The 14,647-nt window shown below is 41.1% G+C and overlaps 1 long non-coding RNA gene across 1 annotated transcript in view; it reads right to left on the bottom strand.

The window, feature by feature from the left end:
* Positions 1–1,203: 1,203 nt before the first annotated feature.
* Positions 1,204–14,647, bottom strand: part of LOC137421557 (uncharacterized) — a 68,412-nt gene continuing 54,968 nt past the window's right edge. Inside the window, exon 3 of the long non-coding RNA XR_010983365.2 lies at positions 1,204–3,696. This is a non-coding gene — a long non-coding RNA (uncharacterized LOC137421557). The remainder of the gene's footprint in view (positions 3,697–14,647) is intronic.

Here is a 14,647-nt window from a genome sequence, read left to right as displayed (position 1 = left end):
GAAATTTGGGCACAATAGTGAGCAAGTGCTTTGGCAAAAACAGAATTTTTTGTTTTTTGATCAATCAATTAATTGATTACTTCCTTCATTATTATCGATTTATTAAGTACTTTTTATTTCCTTTCTCTTCTGGGCATTATCTCAGGCACCTTTTGAGCGAGGAAGCTGATAATTGGACCTGACAATGACCAAGTGATTTGGCTGTTGAGGCTATTTTTGGTTAATTTATTAATCAATTAATTGATGAATAATTTAAATATTCGATTAATGACTTTAAAAAAAAAAAAGTTACAGATTTGGATGAAACGGTGGTGGTTTAGGTATTCTATTAGCCAATTGATTAACTATTTACTTTTTTATGATTATTATTTATTTATTTTCATTATTAAGGGATATTTTTCATTTCTTGATTAAACAATTAATCGATTAATTATTTATTGATTAATCAATGATTTATTTAAATTTTTTCAATTAATGACTTATTTAGTTAATTTTCAAAAAGTTACAGCTTCAGATGAAGCACTGGTGGTTTAGGTATGCTATTAGTATTAGCCAATTGATTTAGAAAATATTTTATGATCACTATTTATTGATTTTAATGATTCAATTAATAAATCAATTATTGTACACCTCTCCCTGCCAATACAATCTCTACGAGCTGCACGGTGGTATCTCCGAAGGCGCCCCGGCAATGCTGCGCTGGAGGATATTTATTTATTTGGCATCGGGGCGGTGTACTTTGAATGTATCTGTACTTGTTGTCATCATTTTTTGAGGTGTTGCGGTTAAAAAAGCAAATCCGTCAGGTACCGCCCCTAACAATAGCGATGTTCATGATGTTCATGATGCGTGACGTCATCGAGCGAAAGGTTTTGCAGCACGCAACGGATAATGGCCGCACAACTTATTTCAGACTCGTCAGAAAGTGTATTTGACTGAGATCTTTCTGATCAACAATCCTCTGATCGTCAAAATCATTATAAAATCTACCCGCAGCTAAACTATCCTCGAGATGACGTCGCGGGTCACATGGGTAATAAAATCACTGTTTTTTTGGGGGGGCAGGATTTTTTGGGGCCAATTGAGTGTAAAAGGATACCAAAAACATTTATATTTTCTTTCCAAGACATTTATTCAAAAAAAAAAAAGAACGATTAAGTGTTAAGTGAAGCAATATGAATTAATTGAAGGAAACATGATTTTCTGTGTCTGTGGCTCTTTAAGCACAGGTTCAAACCAAAGCATTAAACAAAGCCATTTCAGATATCTCGGATGTATTATCAATGTGTATTTACCATGTGCATGGACATGTATTCACATATTATATGAAATAAATAAATTGTGTAGATTACATAATTTCAGGATCTGATGAATTGGCAGTACCCATTTTGGAAAACTCGACGTGCAGCATCTCGCATTCCAGCTCAAGATGTCCGAATGTCACACATGTCTATGCCTGTGGGTTACCCACAGTGGCCTACTTGCTGGTGTTATACTATTTTTCATCTCTTTTCATGATTTGATATGCAGATGCCATCATATGTATATACTGTGTAGGCAGTGTGGCATTCTGAATGAGTCATTGCATGATTCATACTGCTTGAGATTGATATTTGGTTTGAAATCGACATTTAAAAAATTGTATTTACCAAGAATATGCATAATACGACGAATTCTTCAAACTTAACATGCTTTCCCCCTATCCAACAAAATATCAGATGTATGGCCTACCCCATGTTTTTAACATGACCCTAAAAATGCTTGGTCTTCATATTGTACTGCTTGCCATCATGCCGTCATACATTGTACATCATGCCGTACACATTTGTGAGATTTATTGCACATGTTCATGGGATATTGATTATTGGACTTGCCCATTCCCGATCAGATGGGAGGGGCTGCGGTAATCGGTCTGTGTGTCAGTGTGAGAGTCCGCACGTTCATTCTCAGATCTACTGGAATCTATAAATTTGTCAAGGCTCTGAACTAAATGCTCAGTCTTATTAGCTGCACCAGTTCACAAATGGATATGAGAAGCAATGATGATCGGTCCGTTTGTTAGTGTACTCGCCAGTTTGCCAATATACTGACTTTAAGATACATCATTGAATCTCAAATCTACAATAGTCTATATACCACTCCCCAAAGTTCTGTATCATCTCATTGGGAATTGTATTACTTTTGACAAGGAAACTGGATTGTACCACAAACTTGCAAATGCCCTTTTGACATCTATGTCAATTTACTCACCCAAGCCTTTTTGATCCTAAATGAAGTAACAAGATATCTGACTTAAGTAGACATAATTACGAGGGTGGTGAATATTTGGTAAGAGCTTTTGTTTATAAAAAGCAGAGAAATGTGTGTAGATATGATTATTGAAGCTTTTTTTTTTTGTACCAATTGTAACCAAGACCCATAATCACGTGTTTAATGCACATGCTGGAGAATCAAGATGGCAGCAAGTGTTATAACCTGAACAGGGTTGGACAGTGAATTGTAATTTCTGGTCAATGGAAACGTCCAGCCTGGTTAGATTAACATATTGATTGCCTGCACAGTCTGGGTTATAAAGGCCTACAAACTTTGTTTTGAACAATAGTCGAGGTCCAATTTGAAATGGCCCTCACATTTTTCGTCTCAGGCCTACATAGTGATTGTTAAAATTAAAAGTCATTGAGCCAGTGTCCTGAAGGTATTGTAAAAATTTCTATCATTTCTTCAGTTTGTGTTTTTAACCCCGGTTAATATTAAATTTGCATCATCTTTCCAAATTCCCACTGTGGGCATAACGCTGAATGTCCAATCTCTTGGTGTTTTATCTTCCCGGTGTACATCCTCAGTTCAGTGGCAGCGATGAGGTGTCATCACGTGACTCAGATTGAAGGATCTGGGTCTTGATTCGCAGTTTGTGTGGCAACGCGCTCCCACCTCCCACACTCACCAACGTCGCCCTCCGAGACCTATCTTTCATCCTCTCTTTTGGAGGAGCCACTTCGGTCTGGCACGCTTCACGAGGTACCTCAATGGGTCTTCCTTTGCAGATTTCTTCTGTTACCTTCAGAAACTCTTCAGGCTCTGCGTCGTAGGATAAGTGGTCTTGGGTCTCTGGTGTTCCAAATGCACCGAACTCCCTGTTATTTGGGTCGCTCTTCGAAAAGTGAAGTAGGTGCTTCCAGGACATATTCGGATCTACACTTGTGCTCCCTCTGGTTGTAACTTCATGAAATAAAGCAATAGATGTGGACGAGTCGACACTGCATTGCGCACGAAGTGTGAGGATCTCGTGGCGCAGACGCGTGTTCTCTCGCACCAGCGCAAGCGCTCGGCTCTCCATCACGAGGTCGTTGAACCTTCTCCGTTCGCGTGATCGTCTCGCAGCCTCGTTGTTTCTCCTTCGTTTCTCCAAATAACACGGATCCTTTTTCGCTCCTGGCGAGAACTCAAGTCCCTGCTGGATCATCACGGGTGGTCCCTTATGGTTCACCCGGTCGTTTTGCTGCTGAGGATGATGAGGGTAGGGCATACAATTTGGTTGTTGACTGTCGTTGTGTTGCTGATCTGGATTCCTATTTTGACGATTGCACTGCTGTTCGTTCAATTGTCCGCAAGCGAGGAGAAATGCAGGCTCCATGCACGACTCTTCCTGCATCATATTTGGAGAAGCTGTGCGCAGTCCAAGCCAAGACGCTGTGCCTGCAAGATGAAGAAATGAATTAAAATTTATTATAATTTAACTACAACTAGCACAAATGTATCTTATTATAATTCACCAAATGTCTGTCGGTCTGGCTGTCTATCTGTCTGTCTGTTCCCATGTACCGCAAAAACGGCTGAATCGATCGCAACGACATTTTGGGTGGGTAATCCTGGGACCCCTTGGAGTAAATTAGGCTATGTTGTTTTTCCAATTTTCCAATTTTCCAGTTTTTCCAAACACGATGGAATAATATTTACCGATATGAGCAGTGATGTGGCTTCTATTGAAATTCTACAAATACTGTTTAGATTTTGATGATTTGCGTGTGATATGATTCAACGGATGTTTATATGAATCGTTTAAAATAAAAAAAGCCTTCAATTTCTGATATTTTGCCTTTTCATTTGGGCCTCCCAATTGAAGCCCCGCCCATAGGGCGGGTACCGTTGCTAGTACATCTAATTTATTGTCATTGAGTCTAGACTCTGAAGAGCATTTCCGCACCATTTAGAAGGTCCAATGTGAAGGAAATGTCGCAAACTTCTGGTGCTCAATAATACCCATTCCACGCCAAGTTATCACCAACACGCTGACCAAATTACGAATTCCTGCCACCCGCAGTGGAACGTCGGACCTTGCCATTCGGTTTGTGGAAAACGTGGGCCAAATACTTTCCCTGGCTGACCCCGCAATAAGGTGGGGGTGATTGGGGCCATTAAAGAAGTCAGCTTTAATTGAGGCGGTCTGTTTCAAGGATGGGTGATGGGTCCCGAAGCTGTATATTGCAGTATTATGTTGATATTTACCAAACGAAACACGGTATTTGGTGTTCATGAATAATGAGTCTATTAAAGATCTGTCTTGCACTGTGTAAAAAAACAAAAAAAAAAAAACATTGGCATGAAATGTCTAACTTCATGGAAAAAGTTACTTTTTTCTGAATTTCTTTTCGATTTTTTTTCCGACTATTACGTCACAATACGAATGAGTGAATGGGGAATTACGCCTTAACGAGTCTACGCAGGTTGGATAACCGGCGTTCATGTCTTCCAACAAACAATTTGCTTTGAGGTGCTGCGTCACTGTTTGCTTGCTTCACAACAGCAGGTTGGCGATTCACTGGGATATTGATGGGAAAGTGGAGGACAACTTCAGACAAGACAAAAACACGTTCACGCATTGAACACTTTGTGCACATTCATTGTTTGGGTGTTTCATGACAAGATGGCAACGCTGGTTTTGCAAAAGAGATTCCACAGATGGAGCTGAATCTCTTCCCACAGCGGTGTCACAGTCATGACGGTCACCTGCGGCTCCGAGCATCTACTTTACCTGTGTCACCAACTTCACAAAGCACGAGGCGAGACTCTTCCTTGCTGCACGTACAAGTGTTGCGCGGTTGAGGATACGTGCTTTAACAACTCCTTATAGCAAATCCTCGAAGCAGCTTCCATCTTGGATCGGCAGGACGTGGTGGCTCAAGTAAGAAACTGCAGCTATTGATTTATTTTTTTTAAGCCAATCTATAAATTGATGCAGAAATCTACTATATAAGAGAGATGTCTGTGTGTGTGTGTGTGTGTGTGTGTGTGTGTGTCTGTCTGTGTCACCATTTTTCTCAGAGTTGGCTGAACGGATCTTCGTCAAACTTTCAGAGGTTCATCAGTGAGTGCCTGGGAGTGTTTTCAGCAAAAAAAAATATGAAAAAAAAGATCGTTTTTCTGGAGATTTTTTTTTTAAATCGCTCGATAGTGCCTAAACCTTTTAAAATTAATGAAAGTTATATACAAGTACACATTCGTATAAATAAATAAAAAACAATCACCAGTCATTTGAATACAAATAAATCAAACAATTCCGGAAGTGTACGAATTTGGTAGTACGGCTTCTTCTTCTTCCTGATCGGCATCACACTTAACTCAGAAACGTGAGCCACATTCACCCACCAGCATATATATGAACCCCCTTCCTCTCCTGCCTCCCCCCCTCCCCTTCCCCACTTCTCCTCTTCCCCCCTTCTCCCCTCTCCCCCCCTCCTCTTCCCCACTTCTCCTCTTCCCCCCTTCTCCCCTCTCCCCCCCTTTCCCCCTCACCCCCTCCCCTCCTCTTCCCCCTCCCATCCTCCCCTCCCCTCCCCCCTCTTCCCCCTCCCCCCTCTCCCCCTACTCTTCCACCTCCTCCCCCCATTCCCCCCCCACCCCCTATTCCACCCCTCCCCTCCCCCTCCCCCACCCGGCAACGTCGGGTACTTCTGCTAGTTTACTATACACCATAAAGAAGTATCTATCGCAGTAGCAATTTGGCCAGGGTGTGGCACACTATGCCTAGTCGTCAATAGGTACCAGGGCACCTGGCTTGGGAAACATAAGGGTGATTGTTTATAACTCGGAATTGAACGGAGATTGGGCAACTCAAAGGTGAGTGCACATATCTCTGAGCTTTCCCACCAGGCCCAGGATATCTGTTCATGCTTTACTGAAATAAAGGAAGTACAGTGAAGAAAAAAAATTGATAAAGGCCACAGGCCTTTTGTGTGTTTTTTATTTTTGTATAGACGCCTTATTTTGTAAATCGGTTTTCTTTCTACTCCTTAGGTTGTTGTTGTCTCCATGTGAATAATTCTCATTATTGCATTATTGGACGATATGAATTATCTTCCCTTATCAGAAAAAAAATATGAATCCACTTCCTTATCTGAGAAAATTTCAATAAAGCCTCTCATAATCTCTATTATGGGGTGTAATTGCCCTGAATTGTTTAAGTTGTCTTAATGAGCAAAGATCCCATACTCCATACTCCATTCAGCAGCAACTGGAGAATGTTTTCAACCGGTTGAAAAATCGGATTGAACTATGTACGACAGAAGATAGTTATGTTTTTGTTTTTTTGTATACAAAATCGAGGCTCGTGTAAGAGCTAACATTGATCACAAAAAGCCAAACTGACACATAAAACATATGATAAAGGGAGCACACAAGATGGAGAGCAGGGAGATCTGTGGGAGGTAGAGGGCTTGTGGGGAGGAGGCATGGGAAGGGGGGGGAAGGTAAAAAAAAACAAAAAAACACATGGACACTGCTTGGACTTCCAGGAGAGAAGTCGGTATTTCAAAAAAGTGGATCTGGGTGAATTAACGGGGGTAGAAAAGATCAAGGTGTTGGATGAATGCTTTGGATGTTGAAGGATGTTGGATGTTGAATTTGGAATTCTTTTAATTTTGGATGTTGAATGGTTTTGGATGTTGAAGCCGAAACATTTGAACTATATTGATTTTTAAAAAAACTTCATGAATTATGCTTTGCTGCACCATTTACAGTTTGTCTCTATCATGTGTACATCAAGTTATGAATGTTTAAATTTGCAATAACACTTTATGGACACACTATATATAAAGAAATATTTATATGTGCACATTTTAAAATTATATATACAGACTTGGCATTTAATATGGAATTTTTTTTTTTTCTTGACTTGGGTTTATTTTCTTAACTCAGTATATCAATCTGGTGAGTTTCTTTTACACTTTGGTGATTTATTTGTTAAAAGAACCATGTCACTGATTGTCTGTCGCAGCAAGAAGTCAACAACAGGATTATATCACAGGTGGCGTGGCAAAATGTACGGAAAGGTGCATTTGACGATTGGCTTCACAGTCGGGTATACAAGGGTTGTTGCGTTCTGTATTAGTGGAAAACAACTGCTGCACGTCTACAAAAGTTATTGCCGCTTCCTCTGGAGATGGTCCGTCAACTTGACAATGCTGTTTGTCATGGAGTGGTGGCTTTACGAAATTACGGCATGAAAGAGCTGGCTATTGCTCGGCAGTATGGCATCACTCAAGGTCAGGTGTCAAAGATCCTGAAACGAAATGCTCAGAGGGGTGTCCCTACTCCAATACCGAGGCCAGGACGTCCCCGCAGAACCACAAGGAGGGATGATCGCCAGCTGCACCGGTTAGTCCGCAATGGCCGAACCAAGTCAGCTAATTGGCTTAGGGCTGAGTGGCAGCAACTGACAAATGTGCCTGTATCCAGAAGGCGAGTCAACCAACGACTGGTTCAAGCAGGCTATCGTGCCAGGCATCCCCTGAGAAAGCCACGCCTGACCAGACAACACAGCCAGCGCCGATTGCAGTGGGCCAGAGAGCACCGTCAATGGCAGCCAGGACACTCGAATCATGTGATCTTCAGTGACGAGTCTAGATTTCTGGTCTATCGTCAAGATGGCCACGTCCAAGTGTGCAGACAAGTGCATGAAGCCTACAACGAAGATTGTATAGTGCCAAGAGTCCAAGCTGGAGGTGGTGGGGTGACCGTTTGGGCTGCTTTTCATGCAGGGGGCAAAACTGACCTGGTTGTTCTGAATGGAAACCTGAACCAGTTCAAGTACAGGGCCATTCTGGAAGAAACATTGCTTCCATTTGCTCGTGCAGCCTTTCGAGGAAACTTTGTCTTCCAAGATGACAATGCACGGCCTCATCGTGCTCGCATGATCCAACACTTTCTTGCTGACCGTGGTGTAGAGCATATTGAGTGGCCTGCCATGTCCCCGGATATGAATCCGATAGAGAACTTGTGGGCAGAATTAACGCGTCAAATCGACCACTTGGACCAGCAGCCGACCTCTGTGCGTGAATTGCAGCAGGCTATTGTCACTGCATGGCAAGCGATTCCTGTCCAAACCTTGGCAAATCTCGTGAACAGCATGCCTCAACGTGTACGTGCTCTCCTGAATGCTCGTGGGGGTTACAAGAAGTACTGAACTGTAATTTTACTGTCTGTAATCCCAGTCGTAATTTAACTTTTGTTTTTGTTAAAAAAAAATTTGGCTAATGTGCAAAATAAAGATACTTCTGGAAAATGTACAGAAGTTTAACACAGTACTGTCCATGAATTGAGTTCGATATCAGTTTACATAAATTTTTAAGGATCAATTTATTTGTTTCGAAATGTCAAATGTGGTTTTTGTTTCTTTTAAAGGTCACATTAACAAGATCTAGAATAATTTCAACATAATTCCAATGAACTTTTGGTTCTAAGACATCTTGAAAAGTAAGTTCACCCCCACAAAAAAAATATTCCATATTAAATGCCAAGTCTGTATATATATATATATATATATATATATATATATATATATATATATTGTTGCGGTTCTGAGAATGTACATATGTGATCAATAAAAGGTTAAAGGTTTGCCCCCATAGTTAGTCCACATGCAACACGTAGGCCACCTTAGAACATTAGTTATGTCATAGTATATGTGAGATAAGGCCATTTCCAATAGTAATACCTGCATTGTGTAAAGAAATAAATAAGAGTAGGCCTCGTTCATTTTGCAGCCCACCCTCCAATCGACCTCGTTGGGCAGCATCCAGTCTGTGCCCCATTCCCAATTGCGCACCATCCAGTCTGCGCCCTATTGCCCCTCGCATTAGGATGCTCAAACCAGCCAAATGCCACGAGGTAGGCCTGGAAAAGGGGGGCGGAGCGTGAGGTTGGGGGTGTGGCCACGTCAAGCAGCACGTCAGGGCGGAGCCGGTAAGGGCCAACAACCAACCAGGGCTCAGTGGGCATGGCTTAAGGGGCGTGGTGAGAACGTGGCTGGCAGATTCGAGAGGGTTCGCTGGGCGGCGCTATATAATCGCGCACGCAAAGCCCTTCCAGAGGACTTATGCAAAAGCGCTGGTATCAAGAGGTGAAGGAGGACTCTCGTGCGAAAGGACTGATGCAACTGCACTCGTTGAAAGGTTGGCTTGTTGAGGACTGTGCAAAGAGGCCTCGTGAGGAGAACGATTAAGCAGTGCGTTCGAGCTGCCGACTATTACGCACGCGGCCGAGACCGCCAGTATAACCGCCCAGCCGGTTCGTTTATTACGTATGCGGCTAAGCCGCACAGTAACCGCCCAGCCTAGCTCACCTTTCCCTGATAATTGTCCGATCCGCGCCAACGGCACGCGGGGAACGCCATCTGTCCTACCAACTTCTTCGCGGTACGAGTCGGGGACCCAGAGAACGAGCTGTGGACATCATCCCTGGACCATAAACCCTGACCATCTACATCCCCGTGTGAGTGTGTCTGTGTGTGTGCGGGCCCGTTTGTCCAGGGATAAGTTAAGACTGTGATTAAGGCTGCACTGTGTTTTCTTCTTCTTCTTATTGTACAAAGTGTTAATAAACCAATCTGTTCTTCCTTTCTTCTTAATCCGACCGTATTAGTGATTTCTTCCATTGGGTAAACATGGCACGATTACAACCGCTCGGATCGGGTTTAGTACCTGTTAACGGCCCGAATCACGGCTCGCTATCGCTCGGCGTTTCCACTAAAACCGTGGTTCGGGCGGGGTTATTTCCTTGCTTCCCGGGAGGCGTTGGTAATTAGGTATTAGGAATTCGGCCTATGACCCTACCCATCGCTGACCGGAAGGAACGTCATAGCCCCGGATCACGTCGGCTCAATAAAAGACAAGGGGATTAATCCCCCCTTGATAAGGGGGAAGGCCGACGTTGAGTTCCGCAACAATATATATATATACATATATATATATTAATGGCATGTCTTGGATCATGGTGAGCATCCCAGTCCTATAACTTTGAATGCCTCCGCCCACCCCCTCCTCCTCACCACTCCCTTACACGTGTGGTTAAGCAAACATACATCATAAGATCCATGTCGGTAAAAGATAAATTATTACAATTGCGATACTTCAAATTGTGAAAGAACAAAGTCATGAATTTACAAAATAACGAAATAATTCCATTGAAGTGGGAGGTCCACCACTCCCATATTCTTTCCTCTCTTGTTACTCATACCCTCCCTCCCATTCCTCACCTCTTCGCTTGCCCCCTCCTTCCTCTACTCCTTCTTGCTTGTCTTCTTCCATGACTCTCATCTATCTATAATTCCAGTAATCTCTGTGTGTTTGTTTGTTTGTACGTTTGTTTGTTTGTCTGTGACCGCTGTTTCTCGACAACCACGGGTCCGATATACTTGAAACTTGCCAGGTATATTGCTGGGGACCCGAGGATGTGCCTTTTCAAGGTTTCATATTAATCGGACAATTACTTACCGAGCTATGTCCAAAAAACGATTCAACCAATCAGAGAGCAGCGAGCTATCGCGTGTGCCGAACGTGGCGAACACACTCTGCCTCGGATGGCACATTTGAGAGCGTATTCATTTATTTCCCGTCGGCAAACTATGTTGGCGCTATGTTGGCGTTAAACGATGTTTTAAAACTAATTAAAACCCCGGGGGGATTGTCACTGTACTCGCAAGCCGTTCGCCGTTCGCTTTGGCGTTGCGAATGGACCAAAACATTTCATGGACCAAACCATTTCATGTAAAGCGTTCGCCGTTCGCTTTGGCGTTGCGAATGGACCAAAACATTTCATGGACCAAACCATTTCATGTAAATAGAGGGGGGGATATAATTTTAGATATAGATATAGTACGGGCATGCCCTAGTGTTTGGTTAAATCCATCAAAAAAAGTATATCCCGAGTACAAAATGGCTTTTGATTAAACTTTGATTGAAATAGCCCCATGTTTGGTTCGATCTATCGGAATAAAACAAACACAATTAATAATAACCAGACCGAATAAAACATAATTTGGTCGAATCAATGGGGGGGGGGGGGGGGGGGAACACATCTCAGTTTAATTTATTGTTGTATAATTATTAAACATTTACTTAAGTAGTTAAATCGATCAGTGATGTTTTTGATTGTATGAATTTATCGATAAAACGTTAAAATAACTGCTTAAATCGATCAATCCCAAAGCATTACCATTGGTTAATTGGGTAGAAAAACAACACGTGATTACAGCTTTGGTACATCAACAAAAAAATTTCCATTAATTGTATAAATCGATGGAAAAATACAAAACAAAGAAATGTGATCATTAAGTTTGTTTTCATAAAGTTCATTTTCATTAAGTTTGTGATTATTAACATGTTTCATACATCAACAGAAACGATTTTCATTAATTGGATAAATCGATGGAAAAAAACAAACAAACAAAGAAATGTAATCATTAAGTTTGTTTTCATTAAATTCATTTTCATTAAGTTCGTGATCATTAAGTTTGTGATTATTAACACTAGGGCATGCCCGTACTATATATAAGCTAGGACGTGCCCGTACGTGGGTGCCCGTTCCTTGCCAAAAAAAAAAAAAAAAAAAATTTGTGTAGGGGTGTGTGTGTGTAAACATCCTAGGGCGTGCCCGTACGTGGGTGCAAAAAAACATGCGTGCAAACAACAACAACAAAAAAAAACTTTGAAACCACGTGGCAGTAACGACCACAGAACCCCCCCCCTCTATTTACATGAATGGTTTGGTCCATTCGCAACGACCACAGAACCCCCCCCCCCCTCTATTTACATGCAATGGTTTGGTCCATTCGCAACGCCAAAGCGAACGGTGAACGGCTAAATCGCCATAGCTCGGTAAGTACTTGTCCGATTAATTTCAAACCTTGAAAAGGCACATCCTCGGGTCCCCAGCAATATACCTGGCAAGTTTAAAGTATATCGGACCCGTGGTTGTCGAGAAACAGCGGTCACAGACAAACATACAAACACACATACACACATACACACATACACACATACACACATACACACATACACACAGAGATTAATGGAATTATAGATAGATGTTTCATACATCAACAGAAACAATTTTCATTAATTGGATAAATCGATGGAAAAATACAAAACAAAGAAATGTGATCATTAAGGTTGTTTTCATAAAGTTCATTTTTATTAAGTTTGTGATCATTAACAGGTTTCGTACATCAACAGAAACGATTTCATTAATTGGATAAATCGATGGGAAAAAAACAAAGAAAGAAATGTAATCATTAAGTTTGTTTTCATTAAGTTCATTTTCTTTAAGTTAGGGATCATTAAGTTTGTGATTATTAACAGGTTTCGTACATCAACAGAAACGATTTTCATTAATTGGATAAATCGATGGGAAAAAAACAAAGAAAGAAATGTTATCATTAAGTTTGTTTTCATTAAGTTCATTTTCTTTAAGTTTGGGATCATTAAGTTTGTGATTATTAACATGTTTCATACATCAACAGAAACAATTTTCATTAATTGGATAAATCGATGAAAACAAACAAACAAACAAAGAAATGTAATCATTCAGTTTGTTTTCATTAAGTTCATTTTCTTTAAGTTCGTGATCATTAAGTTTGTGATTATTAACATGTTTCATACATCAACAGAAACAATTTTCATTAATTGGAGAAATCGATGGAAAAAACAAACAAACAAAGAAATGTAATCATGAAGTTTGTTTTCATTAAGTTCATTTTCTTTAAGTTCGTGATCATTAAGTTTGTGATTATTAACATGTTTCATACATCAACAGAAACAATTTTCATTAATTGGAGAAATCGATGGAAAAAACAAACAAACAAAGAAATGTAATCATGAAGTTTGTTTTCATGAAGTTTGTTTTCATGAAGTTTGTTTTCATTAAGTTCGTGATCATTAAGTTTGTGATCATTAACATGTTTCATACATCAACATAAACAATTTCCATTAATTGGATGAATCGATGGAAAAAACAAACAAACAAAGAAACCTGCTGATTAAGTTCGTGATCATGGAGTTCATGATAATTGAGTTCGTGATCATGAAGTTCGTGATCATGAAGTTCGTGATCATTAAGTTCGTGTTCATTAAGTTCGTGATCGGACTTGAGCCACATTTTTAGTCAATTTTTGTGTGGACATTTTGCCCAATATGTTTCAAGATGTTATTTTGCAGAAAATTTAACCTTTTACACCGAACTTGTTACCTTTTGTTTATACTTGTATGTTAGTACGGACTTTGTGAATAAAGTTTGCGGTACCGGCGGTATTCAGTTCAAACAGCAGATTCGGTTCTCATGTCACCACCATTCATGGACGTCCCGATGCCCCCAGAGGAGTATCGGGTCGATGTATAACAATGTTCGGCCACAAACTTACTAATCAGGCCTGGTGTCATTCTTACGTACTACAAATGACGTGCGAGGCAATGGGTCGGATCGGTCGTGGACTCGTGACCTTTACTCCATGTTTATCAGATTCGATCTGCAGCTTTTGAGGCACATTGTTCATATTCAGGTCTTCCGTGGGGCCTCAAAACAGTTACAGATCAGGAAGAGTCCTGATGAACCATAGATAGTTGTACAACGGTACATTTTTACCCTCGCCAGAGGAGAGGGCATTGCATTTGAGTCTGTCTGTCTGTCTCTGTCTGTCTGTTTGTCCGCACATAATAAATATGATTTTCTCTGCAACCGTTGGTCAGATTGACAGGAAATTTTCACCATAGGTGCAACTCCACCTGTAGAATTTTTTTATGATAGTTATGACGTCATAGGTCATGTATTACGGGCGCCATCTTGGAAAAACCGAAAAACTTTGCACCTCTATAGCTCCGAAAGCGCTGAATAAAAAAAAATTGAGACATGGCTCGTTGTAAAGAACTCTCCATGGGGAATAAAATATGTTAATGATGATGTCATAGGTGCTTCCATTATGATGTCATAATTCGACAAGTACAAAACTTCATCCGATGAAGATGAAATTTCTTGAGCATCATTTATGGATAAATTGGCGGAGGGAAAAAAATGATGTCATCGGTCACGTGATTTGGGCGCCATATTTGTTTTGGGCACCACAAAACCTTTTAAAAACACTAAAAACACACCCTGGCGAGGGTCTGCAATCTGATTGCTCTTTCTTGTTTTTAATTGTAAAATTTAGCCAGGGTGCCGGCTCCAAGGTCCCCGTTAAATAGTCCAGGTGGTCTTGAACTTAATGTCATCGAGACAGCCACCTTAACGTCATACACCGATGGTCGGCGTGCTCCGCAATGCACCCCCCTTGCTGGCACCGAAGCGGACGGCGGTTGCACGACCAGATTGTTGCTCGGAT

The sequence above is a fragment of the Myxine glutinosa genome, chromosome 2 (genome assembly GCF_964187855.1).
Source record: "Myxine glutinosa chromosome 2, kmMyxGlut1.1, whole genome shotgun sequence".
Classification (NCBI taxonomy): domain Eukaryota; kingdom Metazoa; phylum Chordata; class Myxini; order Myxiniformes; family Myxinidae; genus Myxine; species Myxine glutinosa.
The sequence above is the reverse complement of the archived record's forward strand: the minus strand, read 5'-3'. Positions and strand labels throughout refer to the sequence as shown.